Raw genomic sequence first — 16,613 nt, 5'->3', positions numbered from 1 at the left:
ATTTCTTCCTTTTCTTTCAATACTATCTAATAATTACTATGACTGCTTTACTACAATATAATCTTATTTTCTCAAAACAGCATTACAAACAGGGTAAGTATACTTTGATGCAATTTTCTGATAATTCTATGAACTCATATGGATTTAAAATTATATGAAACACACACTGATTTAAAAATACTTGGCCAATAAAATATATCATTTTGTTAGTTTCTCCCAACCCAAACCACTGAAAAGTGATTCCACATAACAGCTACTTTATATTTTATTTATAAGGGGAAAAAAAAGGCAAAAAAAATCATTAGAAATTAACACAATTTAATTACTGAAATCTGTGGAAAGCCAACTGAATAGTCAGGACAGTCATGCTTCTTACAGTGTACAAAATGAAAAGTTATGGAGAGAAGCTTTTGTTCATGTATCCTAGAGGTATTCAACCCCAGTACTTGAGTCAGCAGTTTCAAAAGAATGGCATAAGAAAACAGAAAAATAGTTTTTTTCTTTCTTTGTTCTAATAATTGTAATATTTCACTTAAAAATACTATTATTTTGTATGGATCTACATAGCAAAATTATGAAAACCTTATGATGTTACTGGATGTGGCTTAGAGTAATAACAGAAAGCTGTTCAACATACTGTTTTGAAACAGTACATTTAACCTAGTGTTCCCATATACAAACTGTAGAAATATAGCTTGATAGAAGAATCAGTGAACAACTTGATTCTTTCTTGTTTTCTTGTGGGTATTTTGCATACTAGCTCCATTACTTTAATGTAATTTGCTGTGGTTCAAATGATTAATTACTGTTACTGTATGTTCTGCTAGATCAAGCTAATGAACATTTATCATAATTTCCTGTCACTTCTCAGCTCCGACTGAGCTCTTCCAGCTCAGTCCCCTCATCCCCACATGTAACACACTTGCAGTAAAAACAGAAGTACACAGAACAGAACCTTAGGACTGCCTATGTTTGTTAACTACCATATTCAAGTTTTGCTTGCAAGTAACATACGTTCAAAACCATTTAAATATACTTAAAGCAACTTGTGATTCTCAAATATTAATATCTATACGTTTTCCATAGTAAATTTTAACTGTGGCAATGAATGAGATTATTCTTCTATTTACCTGTTCATATACATTTTGTATCATTTAGTAAAGGACATATCAACAGCTTCAATAAAGTATAATTCTAAATCAAGAAAATGTTTAAAAATCATTAATATCATTTTAAAAGGTATTTGAGTCTTCTCTTTTGGCCTCTGTTTAGCTGTGCTAGGCCTGTGAATGACAGCTTCCCTGCTTGAAGCATACAGAAAGCACAGCCTTCCTCATTCACTGTCAGTACTATGGCCTTTTCACACGTTCCTTCCACAGCAGTGTTTGTCCCCAAACACTGGAACCCAGCACAATGGCATTCCTACTTCAACACCCCCACCAACAGCACCACTACATATGAAGAATGCTAATGAGATGGACATCCCCCACCTCTGAAAGTGTTAACTATATCTCATACTATCAGATACAACGTTATTCCTATTGTTAGGAGTTAAATTTTAGCACAATTCCATTTTGTAGATGTTTTTCTTGTAAAAATATTTTTAATAGAACGTATAGTAGCTTGACAAAAAGCTTTTAAAAATATCTTCTATGCACGTACCCAATTATGTATATTATATATATAATAAACAGAATGTAACCTTTAAATTCATTTGGGAATCTCAGAAATTCCAAGAGACACAGCAAAAGCACGCTGAAAATCATAAAGCATAAGACCACCATCTGAAGTACTAATAACAGAATAATTCTAACAATACTATTGTTTAAACTTTACTTTTTTTGTTAGAAAACTGTATTTTACTGTCACAGAATTCATGACATTAAAATGTCAATATGAGCATTATTAAGATTTTAGTGAAGCTTCTATCATATCATACAGATACGTATTTGCAATTAGAGTTCAAAGGAAAAAATTGAAGGCTTTCGTAGCATAGTTTATAGTTGCATTTTTTTTCCTTCTCCTTCATTAAAAGTAATGCACAAACCATTTCCCAAACTTCCAAGCACTCTCAGTTTTACCTAGTTCACTCCACCTTATATTATTCTCAAGGAATGCTAATGGGAGAATACTGATTGCCCTCTTTAAAAGAATACAAAGACTACAGAAAAGAGATGGTAGCTCCTCACTGCTTCCTTCCTCTGGGGCAAGAAGCAACAAAGTGATTACAAAAACTGTGTAACTACTACACGTTGTGGACCAGAAACCATGCATTGTTTTAATTCAATGCATGTATTTTAAATTGAAGTCCACACGGATTTTAACAGAAGTAACATGTATTGGCATATTATTAGTTGTACGCAGTACTATATTTCAAGGGACAGAGTATATTGTCTTAGCAGAGTAATACTGGATTGAGGAATCCACCCTCCCCCCAACCCCCCCCCCCCTTTTTTTTTAACCTCCATTCCCTTTTTATTTAAAAAAGGTTAACGCTTGCACTTGATGATCTTGGAGGGCCTTTCCAACCCAAATGATTCTGTGATTCTAAATGAAAAGACAAAGTAAATACAAATAATGTAAAGTGTCAAAATAACTGTGAGATAAACAGATATCAAGAAAATATTTTAAATATACTCAAGTAACAGCTAGATGTTATATCGGTATGAATGCTGTATGCAGTCATCATAGCATTATGCTGTCAGGCCTTTGGCACAACAGGACCAAGTGATACACTACTTTGATCGAATGTCCTGGTTCTTTTGTAGCATGCATCCTAACCTTGTATCTATACCATAAAACAATATGCTCTTTAGAAAACAAACTTGTTTTAATTATTTACAACAAAGGGCAACATTAGGAATATGTAGTAAAGACAGTTATTTCAAAGCATTTTTATACTTACAGTACAAGATAACCTAGAGTCATTGTATTGACTTCGTTTATATTCAGTACTAATACAACTTCACTTATAAAATGGTTGGCAAAATTAACAGAGACACTTTCAAACTGAATTATATGTCATATCTTATCTTTGAAGTAATATAATTCAAACTAACACAAGCTTTCAACACATTAACTGCACAAAACACTTAACATCCTTCTGATGTAAAATTTCATTTAAGCACTTAAACCAATTTGAAATGTTTATTAAAATATTTTAATCATAAGTTTTTTTGTAGACAATTAACTGTCATATACATAAATGAACTCATACATTTATCCTCGTAATCTGAAGACTATTAAAAGCTAAAAATGTCCAGAAATGTTATAATGCACATATGTCTATATGCAAGCCTTTCATTAAAAAGAACCATTTGCCTTCAGAAGAGATTTCAAATCTACCAAAATTATTATATTTTTCTTGTCATTTACAATTTCCAACTGAATACTGCCACATAATCACCAGAGGAATGATTAACATAAGTTAATTTACTGAAATGTCTTTATATGTTCTTCACAGAGAAGAGCAAAAACTAGTCAATAAATGACTTGCATATGAATTTTCATTTAAAAGCTCCATTGTCTGCTTTATTCTACTAATTACCATTATACTTGCTAAATACTTGTAAGCATTTTATATATATTTCCTAGATGAGTAAATATATGTTAAGACACTGGAAAGTAATACATCTAATTTCTGTGGCCTTTATGACAGGCAACATAGTCTTAAAAGTGAAGAATTATCAATAAAATGTGTAAAGATATTTCTCAGTCTTTAATATACCCCTGTACTGATTCAGAAACAGTTTGAAACAAGCTTTTCTTTTTCACATGCTCACTCATTTTTGTTTTCGGTTTGTTGGGTTTTTTTGTTTGTTTGTTTGTTTATTATTATTTTATTTCTTCTTGCTGACCACTATTAACTCTAGACAGCAATAGTCTCTTCTAAAGTCAATTCTCATTTCTCTTTATGGATCTGACAGCAGGAGGTGCTGTATAAACAGTGTGACTGACACTTCGCTTGCACCTCTCCTCCCCCTTCCTACATAGACTGGTAGTATGATTTATCTGATACAGTCATTCTTAACTCTGTGGCCTGAGATCATTTTTAAATCCCAGTTTCCTAGCTGGTTGTTTAATTTCTATATAGTATTTTTCCTGGAAAATCTGTATGGCTACTATTTTTATAAACAACTCACCTAATCTTTAAAAATGTATACATTCTTACATGTATAAAAGGAACTTAAGTAACTACCCTGAACAAGTTCATTGTTTTCTTTTACTTTTATCTCCTAAAATAAAACACTTGGTTAGAAAAAAAAAATCATCCTATTGCACCCATACTGTTAAACAATATATTCACCATCTGTATTCTACTTTTTTTTTTCAAATTAAAATGCATTTCTGGTTTATTTATTTAACGGTACATGTATAGTAATTAAATGTGGGGGGGGTGTAAATATTATATAGTTATTTAATTTTTTCATAATGCAACACCAGTTATATTTATATGTATATTATTTATCAAAGAAATGATTCATCTATATAATTACTGAAATTAGTTTTATGGGAAGATCCATCAGACCATTAAAAACTGCATGTGCAGAACAAGCTATGAAAAAGTATTGCTTTAGAGAACAACTACATAAGAAGCATCACAGCTAAGCACAGTAAGCAGCAAGAAAACGGGAAATCTATGACATCCCATACCAAAAAAAGAAACACAATTAGCTCCTTTATTGTTTGGCTTTGTGATTATATATTTCATATTCCTAACAGGTAATGCAGCTTATACAATATGTCACACTTCTTTATGACAAAGTGCCAATCATTGTTTTTATAGAATTAGTACATTGCAAAACAAAAACAGAAAAGCAGACTTTTAAAGAGTGGGACAACTTACCTGTTTGCAACAGTTTGCAGACTTTAATCATTGATGCAGGGCCAATAGAAGTCCTGGGATATTTATCTTTGCTTCTGAGAGGCTGAAACCTTCTCTCTTAAAGACCCAAACAGGTCCATGCAAAGGTGTGATGGAATTTTGCAGGCATCTGTCAAGCAGAGTAGCTATGCAAAGACAAGAAGAAAAAGGAAAAAAAAAAAAAAAAAGCATTCTTTTGACCCAACTGAAATATACAGTCTCTAACACAGCCTCAGCTTCAGAACTAACTCTTAATATCTATTATTTATATCTGACCTGGGTTAAGTCTTGGAAAAGCAACTCCTGCATTTCTAGTGGTCACCATGAAGGATGTACTTATATTGAGACACCCCCCATGAAAGACTCATAAGCTTCGTGAGCACACCTGAATAGTTCTGAAGTGTGCCTAACTAGCTGCACAGAGTGTCATGGTGTGCACTGATTGCCTTATCTTCTCATTTATCACAGATGAGTTGGAACCAACCTTGCTGAAATCTACTTGCATTGTCCTGATAAAATTGCAAGATCCATGTTGTTTCTACACACAGTTTCCTGTTGAGGAGCTTACATATACCTAACATATTATAAATGCAGTGCTCATAAAATATAATCAACAGTCTCATAAGAAATTTTATTATAACCTTCTCAATGTTACTACTTGAAAAAAAAAAGCAACTAACACATAAAAAGCTCAGTGTAGCTGTTTAATAATGCAGGAAGGTCAAATAAAAAGATAGATAAAATTGATTCATGGTGATGGTCTCAACAAGATCTTTCTCTTGCTGTTCCTGGATTTCAAATCACTGTAAAGATTGAAAGCCGTCTTCTTCAGGAACCTGATGTCAATATCTGTGACAAATAAGGCATTATTATTTTAGCTTATGGCATAACTGAGATACTGTATTTTGCAGATATTTTTTATTTTACTGTACTGTGTAATGCACATGTGGGCCTTTCTTATGTGACAAAATAAAATACCATTAACTAGCATTTCAGGCATTTACCTGATATTCTAAAATGAAAAGAGAAGAAGGAGGAGGTGGAGGAGCAGGAGAGGAGGAGGAAAAAAGCCCCACCTCGAACCTGTTTTTCTAGAAATATGCAAGAAAATAAATAAATAAATAAGAGTATAAGGTACGTTGGTGAACAATGCAAATAAACTACAAGTATAATTTTCACATCTAGACAATCTATGGTCACGAAGAGTCATATTTGCAATCTAGATATGTTATAAACGGTGAATTTCCTATGTACATGCATACTAATGAAGAACTACGTTTTGTCAGAGAAAATAGCACTGGGTAGATTAAACTTTGCAAATTTTATTGAGAAAAATTCCATTCAGACATGACAAGGATTAGCTTCTATAGTTTGTCACTCAGCTGCGAAAACAAGCAGAGCCTAAACTAAGAGTACAGTTTAGAAACTTCCGTACATGAGTCCTCTCATAACTGGAGAGTTTGGGGAAATACAGAAGGAACATAACATACAGTTAAATCCATCTTCAAAAATAAAGAAATTGGTAAACATGCCACAGGCTGTTCTTTGCCAAAGTCATTATATTTTATGCATGATTTTAGCATGTGGTTAATCAAAACCATGTTTATTTTTGGGAAAGGCACTATTTTTTTTTAATATCATGTTAAAATCCCAGTCTTCTGACTTCCAGAATTTTGTGGTATAATCATCTAGTCAGCAGTTTTATTCATGCTCACATAAACAGTTCTGAGAGCTGCCATATACTATGCCTACATCTTCAGCAGATATCCTTGCACCTACTTCCATCCTGCATACTTAGCATAAAACGTCTTTTCAGAATTAGTTTGCAAATCCATTAAAATTTAGTTATTTAAACCCCACTGAAGTTCCAGCATTGCTGTGATGTTTACAAGACTGTATGATCACAGTTAAGCAAAATATGCTAATACAAGAAGAAACAGAAGCACTACAGAAGTTCCATTTAGATCTAAAAGACTATCTATGTGGTTAACTACATGCATTTCAGCAATCTCTTGAATGAAAGCCTATCACATCATTCTTCCAAAGTAATTTAGAATTGCCTGTACATCTCAGGTGTACTTTCACTTTGTTGCAGAAGTGGAAAGTGGTATGCAGAAGCTTGTATCAATATCAGATGGATGAAAATAGAAGAAATGTAAGAAGATATGGGAAAAAAAATATATATATATACACACACAGGTTCAATGTTCTGCAGGAACTTAAGAAAATGAGTTGAAACCCTGTTGTACTTATGTTAATGACAAAAATCCTACTTATCTAAAGAGAGACCAGACTTCACAAAATAAGGCTGACTGTGATTCACTGGACAAGATTACTAAGTATATTAACCTACTCTTATTGATTATCCTAAGTAATACTGCAAAATATTTTCAAAATATGCAGTTAAAGTAGACTTCAAACCAGAATGCATCCTATATAGGATTAAATATTTGCTGTTAAAACCTGCAAAAATGATTTTCAGATTACAATCAGTGAATTAATATTTTTTCCAGACTATTCTAACAATGCACTTATACCCTAACACTGTAGTCAGACATAAAATTAAGAAGGTGAAGTAATAAGCGAGGTCTGACCAGGAAGACTGGCAAGACTGAATTTACCTGAGGACTAATTAGGCAGTATCAAAACTAAATCCATGTTTGATATTATGTGATGGGGAGTGGTTCTACTCATACCTCATTCAAACTAAATAAAAAGATGAAAATCTGTTTCCAGTGAAAATTCTGGAATTTTTATAAATAACTTCATTGAATTTCATAACTGTAAGAATAAGATTACAAACAAAAAATAAAATAAGCACAAGTAGTGATGCATTTCTGAGTCTGCAAGCAGGCTGAAACACAGCTGTGACAAAATGATGGCATATGGGAATTGGATGTTAAATTTGAAGGCTAATTATAACACTAATTATTTTACCACAAATAATTTCAAGATAAATATAATAAAGCCGTGCTGATTCACCTTCTCTGAAGATACTGCATACTTCCAAGCCAGAGAGGGAATAGCTCCAGAACCTGCTGGAATGACTCAGAAGTAAAAAGACCCAAAGTGTCACCTCTTTCAGACACGCCTAACACCCAAATTGCCTTTTAGTCAGTCACACTGAGTAGCAGACCCAATTCATTTTGCATAAGCAATAATAATTTCCATAAACATCAGCTGATTCTATCCATAATGTTTGCTTCATTCCATGCTCAACCTTTACGTTGCTAGATTTATAATCTCAAACAGCTTGTATTTTTTAACTTTTTCACATTCTTTTGACCTTCTTTTAAAAAAATCATGAAATAAACTATAATAAACTATACTTAAGTTACTAAGCATTCACTGAAGTAGAAAACGGTGTCCCTAGAAAGGGAAAGCATTAAAGGTTGAATAGCAAGTTAGTCATTTCAGAACATTATACTGTTATTGAATAGTCCATAAATTTATTGCTCTGGGTATCAGGTTTGTAGCTCCGGAAGATATCCTTAGCACTCCAAAAAACCCACTGTTGCTCAAAAACTGTTCCTACTTTAGGAATGATTATGTTGTTCACATTTGAAACTCATGGAGATATGCAAAAGTAATAATTTTAAATGAAGAGCTAGCTGTGATTGATGACTAGACTAGACATGACTAGACATCAAAATATCTCATCTGCAACCTGTGCCTAATATTGACACCAGCCAATAATATGCAGATGTACTGCTTCCAGGTTTCCGGCCATCTTGGTGACTCATTTAAAACAAGGAAACTATTAGTCTGAATTAATAATCTTTTGAAAACTAAAAGAGTATTAATAGTGAGTTCATAAAATACTTCCCAACCCCACTAGACTGCTTTGATATTATGGATTTAATCAAACAACAGTCTACACAGCAAGGCAAAAAGAATTTATAGGCAAAAATTCCCAAAGACTTGCAAGTCTATTCTCAAGCTTTGCATAGTCCATTCAACATTATAGCTGATGAAACATTGCAAACATTGAACTATTAAACAGGATTATGACATTCAGTAAAATTGTATTACCCATAGCAAAACAAGATAAAGGGTAACCCTTGGAAAGAAAGTGCATGAGCTATCTGGGAAGGTTTAGGAATGACTCACCATGATGTGTGTCTCTCAGGAAGCTAGAGATAGTATTATGAGGTACATATGCAAATCCTGAGAGAGAGTGATAAGACAAATTGAGTCCTTGATCAGAAAATTAAATAGATTGTGAAAGAAGGAAACCTCCTTTCACGGGAAGCCGTGGAAAGGAATGTAATCACAAATTAGAGAAAATACTTTAAATGAAACTCCCTTTCCCCTTTCCTTTGTAATTTTTTCATGTTTTCAAACCCAATTTATACATAGTTCAAAATACTGCATGAATACCTGTCTACATTTTTTTCTTTTTAATTGAGTAAATTTTCTCATTGTAGCAGTCTTAGCTGCTAAATATTCATCCTTGGATAAGAGGAGATTATCCTGGGAACTCTGATCCTCATCTAAGTTGAAATGTATACCTTTATTGCTTTTATTTTGATTTTGATTGAGTTTATATCATATGACAAACACTGAATTACCTTAAAAATAATTGTTTTACAGTGTAGTTTTACACTCTCCTGAAGAACAAGGATGAAAAACTTTCCCTAAAACAAAACCCAGAGATTTTAAATTGATGCAGTTAATGGCATGAAGTCACTGGGACAAACAGGAGAGAAAAAAAAAAAATGCTTTCTTCTTTGTCTTGTCTTTAAACTTCTGGAAAATGATGAGTGCAGAATTTATTAAATGGAATGACAGGAAGCATGAAAACCAAAGGCCAGTAAGATATTCACAAAAAGTAATCAGCATATTTGTAAGGGAATGGGAAAATCACCCTCTGGCAATTTGGAATCTTCAGAAGAAGACTGCAAAAAGAAAACAAAACAAAAAAAAAAAAAAAACTAATACCCAATAATTCAGTTTATTAACTTTCTTCTTAAACTCATGACATTATCGGAATATGAACATTAGTATTATGCTGAGTTCTTCTTTACATCATTTCTCTTAGCAAACAATCTATAAAAGGATATTTTTTTTTTTTCAAAAATAGTGGTATCAGAACAACAGGAAAGAAAACACTAATATTTTTTCTGCTATTAGAAAAAATGTTTCAATATCATCAAAATACCAAATTTTTTTTTCACACTTCTTTGGCAAAAGGCTTTTCCTGAAGGTTCTTCCAATATGTACTGTAAATGATAATATGTATCAGACGGAGGGCATGAGATCGTGCTGCCATACACTGTTCTTCACTGTTCCTTACATTTAGCAAACACCACATGACCCTGTCCAGGGCAACTCGCATGTACTATCCAAAATTGCAGTTTAAATAGGGAAGCTGAATGATGGAGAACATGTGGTTTCCTGTGTTGTTTAAATTATGTCAGTGTATTTTTACTCAAACAAAAACTAATCTAACAGCTGCTGTGTACTTTTGTTTACATGCTATATGTCAAATCGTATTGTCCCTAAGGTACTTATGAGAGATACTTTAGCAGTCATTTTCTTAAATACTGATGCCTATCCGAATTTGGATTTTTCCACCATTGAACAGAATGACAAGCACACGATTGCTGTACTTAAAGCAATCTTTCACAGCTGCTTTGCTTTTTCAGTGATCCCATTAAATTGACGGCATATGCCTGTGGGGTCTACAATGCTACAATACTGCTGAACAAGATGTGGATTGTACAATACAAATTTCTACAATAGAACTTGGCTTTATTGTGGGAACCATTTCCCAGGTCATCCTTCTATTTATTTTTAACCAGAGCAAAATTTAATTTGAAAACTGATCTCTCTCTGTGACCTCTACTGGACACCTGGTTATATTAATTGTTTAGAAGTGCAAACTCTAACACTCAGTGGTTAGTAGGCATGAAAACCTATGAAGTCTCCTTGGTTCCTAAAATGAGCATGAGTCATGTCTTTTCTTGAACTGAACGAAGTAGCTGTGCATTAAATATGCTGGCACATCTTCTGCTTGAGCAAGTGGACCGAAATGGTGTGAATTGTTAATGCCTTGCTGCTTTGGTTCACGGCTTGTGATTGATCATTTGTAACTATATCTACTCCTTGTTCCATGAAATCAAGTATGGAGTAATGGGTTCATCAGATTTTTGGGTTAAATTGAGAGTGAAGAGGTACTGTGTGTGGAAATAAGAGTTGCCATGTTCGGGGCTGGCCTTGTAACAGCATGGAATCTAAAGGCGATATTCAAAACCACTTCACTCATCATACGCTTACTGATTCTGAATAGGGTCCATTTGCAGGGGACATTTGGTAGTTTTCCAATACACTTTATGCCTCTTTCTCCACTTCTACCACCCTGCACTTTTTTTTTCTTTTCTCTTTTTTTTTTTTTTTTTAAACTAGAATAGCTTATAACTGGTCAGCAGAGAAAAGTAATAGTTTAAATATCTTGCTACGTAAAAGTAAAAATAGCGTAGGACTGAAATGACTGTCCTCCTAATTAATGATACTGTCTAAATATTAAGTCATCTGTATGACTCAGGCTATAAAGAACTCAGCAAAGTTTCAGAATTCAGAAGCATAATCTCCTATTTTTTTTAAATTATTGTAGAAAATATCTTTCCAGGCAGAAAAAAAGAATTACTATAGCCTTAATTTTACTCCTCTGTCCATTCACATGCAGGAATGACACACATTTCCAAACACTACAACATTGCTTGTGACCTTACAACCAGCAGTGTGTGGGACCACAGCAACACAAGCCAACAGCAACCAGAAGTGACAACCTGTGATGGCCTGCAGGAGAGTATTCACATTACAGTATCTCCACAGAACAAGAAAGGTAATGTATGTCAGTATCAAACTTATTGCAACACTCACAATGCTCTGTTTGTGCAACAGAAATCTCACTATACATACCATATTATCTTATCTCCTCTGGTTAAATTTCATCAATTCAGAATAAAACACAAGAATTTGTTTCCAATGTCATAAACAACGTCTGAAAACTAATTATGTGTGAATGTTTACCTTGGAATGAATGAATGACTCTAGTCAAATAACGCATGCAACCAGGTTTTCCATCCACGCTTGTGTTGAAGTTTAGACACAAAACTAAAAATGAGATCAATTTAAGACTAGAAGAGAAATACAGAGTAAAAATTGACTGCTGTTACTAAAGAAGTGTTCTGCTTTTATACACCTGTGTATGTGTGTGATGATTATAGTCATATTAAGACAAAAAGACAGATGCTTTAGTTCAGTTCAATTTCAATCCAGGTCATATGTGATTTTTAATATCTCTTCTTTGTTTAATATTTATACTGATGAATGTGAGTATAGTGTGAGTCTGCAACAATCTAGCTGATGTGCAAATCTTTTCATTAAGACCTTCTGGAAGACTTGAATTGACACAACATTGGAGGAACACAAGAAGCAATCATGAATGAAAAAGCTGCTTTTTTCATAACTCGTTATTTCCCGCGTTTTCTCTGGCCAAATAGTGGTTGACCACCCTCGCAGTAAAAATTCATTTTCTTATGTTTAAATGCAATTTCCTGCACTTCAGTTTATGCCCATTTCTGCTTAACCATTCATTGACTGCTGTTGATGAGAACCTGGATCCATTCTTCTTTAGTCTCCCCCTATCAGACATTTATACACACTGCTAAAATCATCCCTGAACTTTCTCTTAACAGGTTAAACAGCCACAGGCAGCTCCATCAGCCTTTCCTCTTAAGCCAGATGCTCCTATCCTTTAATAATCTTCATGGCCCCTCACTAGACCCACTCAAGTGTATCTGCATCTTCTTGTATTCAGAAGCCTAGTGCTGGACACAGCTTTCCAGCTGTGCCTCACCATTGCTGAGCAGAGGGGAAGAATCATCTCCCTTGACCAGCTCACGATGCTCTTGTAATGCAGCCCAGGAAGCTGTTAGCCTTTGCTGCAAGCATGCATTGCTAGCTCATGGCCAATTTGGTATTCACCAGGACCCCAAATCCTTTCCTGCAAAGCTGCTTACCAGTTGACTGGCTCCCAGACCATACTGGTAGATGGAATTACACCTTTCCAGCTGCAGGACTTCGCACTCCCTTTTGTTGAACTTGATGGGATTCCTGTTTGCCTAGTTGTTATCCTTCCTTTCTCCTGCAGTTCTAATGTGCAAAAGTTCTTTAAGACTTACAAGAAGAAAAGAAACAATACATACTGCCTAACTCAGTAAGCATGTGATCTATGGAGAGGGTAGAGAGAGGTCCTGGAGAAAACGAGGGTAAATGTTTATAACTATGACCTAGAAGATCTTTATTTTATAAAAGGCTCACTCCTAATGGACTAAAGTTTTTTAAAAATGCTTCCTAGGAAGGGTTATAAATAGATTTCATAGCACACAACTTCAGATATTATTCTCAAAACTATTACTTAAGAACCAAAGATGCTGTTCTCCATTCAATCAGACATATATAATGCCAGAAAGTATGCCAGAAGGAGGAAAAATTGATCTCATATAGTTTTTATGCACTCTAATTTACTGAGTCAGGTAAAGATGCCTTATAATGGAACTTAACATTGTGTCAGTGCTCTCTTGATTACAACCCATGATGTCAGCAGCTACACATTTGCCAGACCAGTTCAATCATCTTTTTATTTTCCCTGCTCATACTGTGCCTTCTATACTAAACAGAATAAGGTCTTTACAGGGGGTATGTTCTGCATGTCAAAATAAATTCAATAGATTCAGTTATGCCTTCCAATGGAGTTTTAGAACTTCAAAAAGGTGAGTGGAACTTAGGACTGAGCACTTAGTTTTATTTAATTATCAAATTTTCATGTAAAATATATACTCCTTCTATTAGTATTAAATTATATGTAAGTATATATATTACATAATACATTTCACATGTATTAGAAGGCATCACTTACTATAATAAAATGCATAGAATAATGTATAGCTTATATGGCATTATACTACATTACATTATATATATATTACTATAAATCGGTCTGAATAGACCAGCTAATTAGCTGCATCTGTTGATGCCAATTCTTACTGGTCTGAGAAATTGTTGAATATACACACTCCCTTAAGAATAGGCAATAGAGGCATAAAAGAAGAAAGATACTATGTAGCACACAATACCTGATAATAGGCATAGAGCAAGATTTGTACCTTGATAAGAAAGAGAAAGATACAAGCTCCACAGAGGTGTGCTTCTAAATTCATAATTACTATCTTAGCTAGGTTAAGAATAAAAGCATTTCTCAAGCCATGGGATCAATGCCAGTTTACTTCTGGATTTGTCAAACAAGATATATATGCTTAATTCCACACCCAAGGATAAAAATGTTATAGACTGAATCTGAAGTTAAACGTTAGGATGAAGTGCAGAAAAGAAATATATGGCTTGATTCCTAGACAGGCCGTGTAATTGGCATTAAAGTTATCTTCATCACAGTACTGGATTTCACAATCAAGGCAAAGTTGAGTGTTTCATTGTGACTGAGTTAAATGTAAATTCTAATTTTGAAGTAAATATTTCAGTAGTAACTTATGCTTATACAAATTCTACCAGTGCTGCAAATACAGTTACATAGTCTGTGATTAGAGAAAATGAGGCATACAAAGGATTCATGCATATCTATTATTTTTAAGTGCTACTGATGTCTTCGCTAACATAAATTGTAAGTGCCACCAAAGAGATCAATAATTCTGTCACATGGAGTAGGAATTCCTGAATATATCAGTGGGTTCTTGTTTTGATGGTACTGACATGGTATATTTCCAGTTTCTCCTCAGACAGTTCTGGGGAATATTTAGCTGAGGCTCTCACACTCTTCTTAGTGCAACAACTTTCAGAAGCATTCTCTATAGCATTACTGTGTCCCAATTCTTTTAATACTTAAAAAGGATTACTGATTATATCTTCAATCTGAAAGTAGTTGTAAACTTTGAAATAACAAGAAATTGCTTATAATGAGGCCAAGGAATGGTACCTGGTTTGTGAGGGGATACAAAAAAACACGAAAGCCCTACTACTAGCCAGGATGAAATCTGATTTGCTTCTCTCCAAGTGGTTAGGAATAGAAAAGGAGTAAGTACACCACTTAGGTAGATATATGTTCAGGCACACAACCCGTAGATTTTAAGTCTCTTTTTAATGATTTACAAGGACTATGTTTTCCTTGGATACTTCCCTCACCATAGAAGGATTATTTATAGACGCAGGTACCTCTGAAGTCTGAAGCTCTTGCACTTATTTATTTAAAACCTTGTACTAAAAATCTTTGTTCTGAATATCAAAGATAAGGAAAAAATGCCATAGGGGTACATACTTAAGTGCCTAATTAAATTTATAGTACACAGATATAACTATTTGTTAGAAAACATCCCTGAAAGAAAGCTCAAAGAAAAAAACATTTTTGAGCGCTCTTAAACCACAGAGTTGGAGCAATGTCTTATTTACAGACCATATGCAAGGGTAGAAGAGAGAAACAGCGTGTGTTACTCCATTGAAAAAGCAAGAAAAAGCTCTCAGACTGAAGAACTATCTACAGGAAAACAGTGCAATCACTGAAAAGAGGATGAAAAGTAATGCAAATATTAATATGTTAGAACCACACAAAAACAATAGTTATACTCATGAGCTTATTACTGACTATTTGCAATTTTTAGTTCAAATTAAAGGCACCAACATACAGAAAGGATTAAAGAAATACTTCTAGATTTGCTCTTCTAAAGCCCTTGATGTAGTAAACAGAAAACCTGTCCTACAAATACTACTTACCATCTATGATATCGCCAGTGTTTTCTCCACACACGTTGACTTTCCATTCTCCAGTGAGATAATAATATATTCTTAGTGTACGATCACCTAAAATCTTTAAAAAAAAGGAAAGGTGTTACTGCTAATAATTAAGACCTGGTTATTTAACAGATAGGTTAAGAAAAACAAACAAACCCACCGTAACATAACTTGAAACAGCTACAACTGAAATATTAATCACTCAGTGAACAAATGTCTTTGCAGTATAGACTACACCCCACATGAAATTCACCATACAGCTGTTGATCCTTTGATTTCCAGTAATGACTACACCTATTGGCAAATACATCTTTCTGTATAAGCAAATTTAAGAAAAAATAAGACACATGTTAAATCAAATATTCCTAGTTTTCCTTGGCGAAAAAAAAAAAGTAATTGCAGATAGAACAATATGTTATGCGATTTTTACCAAGTGAAATAGTATGAAATTAAAAAGAAAAATTAAGATCCTTAGGCAAATTAAATCAACCTCTACCAAATTCTCTACACAGACATGTTACAGGAAATTTACTTCAAAGACCTTATAGACATACTAAGATATAGAAAGAAAACAGCTATTAATTTCTAATTAGCTTAGCTACACAAAAAGATGAAGGCCCTGTGTAATTTTTTAGAATGCATTCATAGACCATATATGATCATAGTAGAAATACGAGACAGGGTAGCAATGTCTTATAAAGTAACTTGATGACTTCAGCAAAAGACTCCTTAGCAGTGGAAAGTGTATGGCCTACTAGTGCACACATCAGTAACACCAGCTACTGCATGAGAAAAATAGGGGCTCTATTGTCCCTGCTACACCTTTATGCTAACTACCTATTTTGAACAGAGAATACATACTTTGAATTTTAAAAAAAAAAAAAAAAAAAGCTAATCTCTGGAAATGTAACAATTGTTTAATTTACTCTCTGATTCCTACTGA

General features: G+C 33.8%; 1 long non-coding RNA gene across 4 annotated transcripts in view; it reads right to left on the bottom strand.

The window, feature by feature from the left end:
- Positions 1–731: 731 nt before the first annotated feature.
- The window catches only part of LOC106033968 (uncharacterized), a 51,263-nt gene continuing 35,381 nt past the window's right edge, over positions 732–16,613 (bottom strand). For 2 of the 4 annotated variants that reach the window (XR_010831960.1, XR_010831961.1), the window contains exons 5-6: positions 15,653–15,746; positions 5,425–5,713 (exon numbers count right to left, since the gene is read on the bottom strand). This is a non-coding gene — a long non-coding RNA (uncharacterized lncRNA). Of the gene's footprint in view, positions 5,011–5,424; positions 5,714–15,652; positions 15,747–16,613 lie in introns of those variants that run through there. The other 2 variants (XR_007157737.2, XR_010831959.1) reach the window with 2 other exon arrangements.

This window comes from Anser cygnoides, chromosome 5 (assembly GCF_040182565.1).
Source record: "Anser cygnoides isolate HZ-2024a breed goose chromosome 5, Taihu_goose_T2T_genome, whole genome shotgun sequence".
NCBI lineage: Eukaryota > Metazoa > Chordata > Aves > Anseriformes > Anatidae > Anser > Anser cygnoides.
The sequence above is the reverse complement of the archived record's forward strand: the minus strand, read 5'-3'. Positions and strand labels throughout refer to the sequence as shown.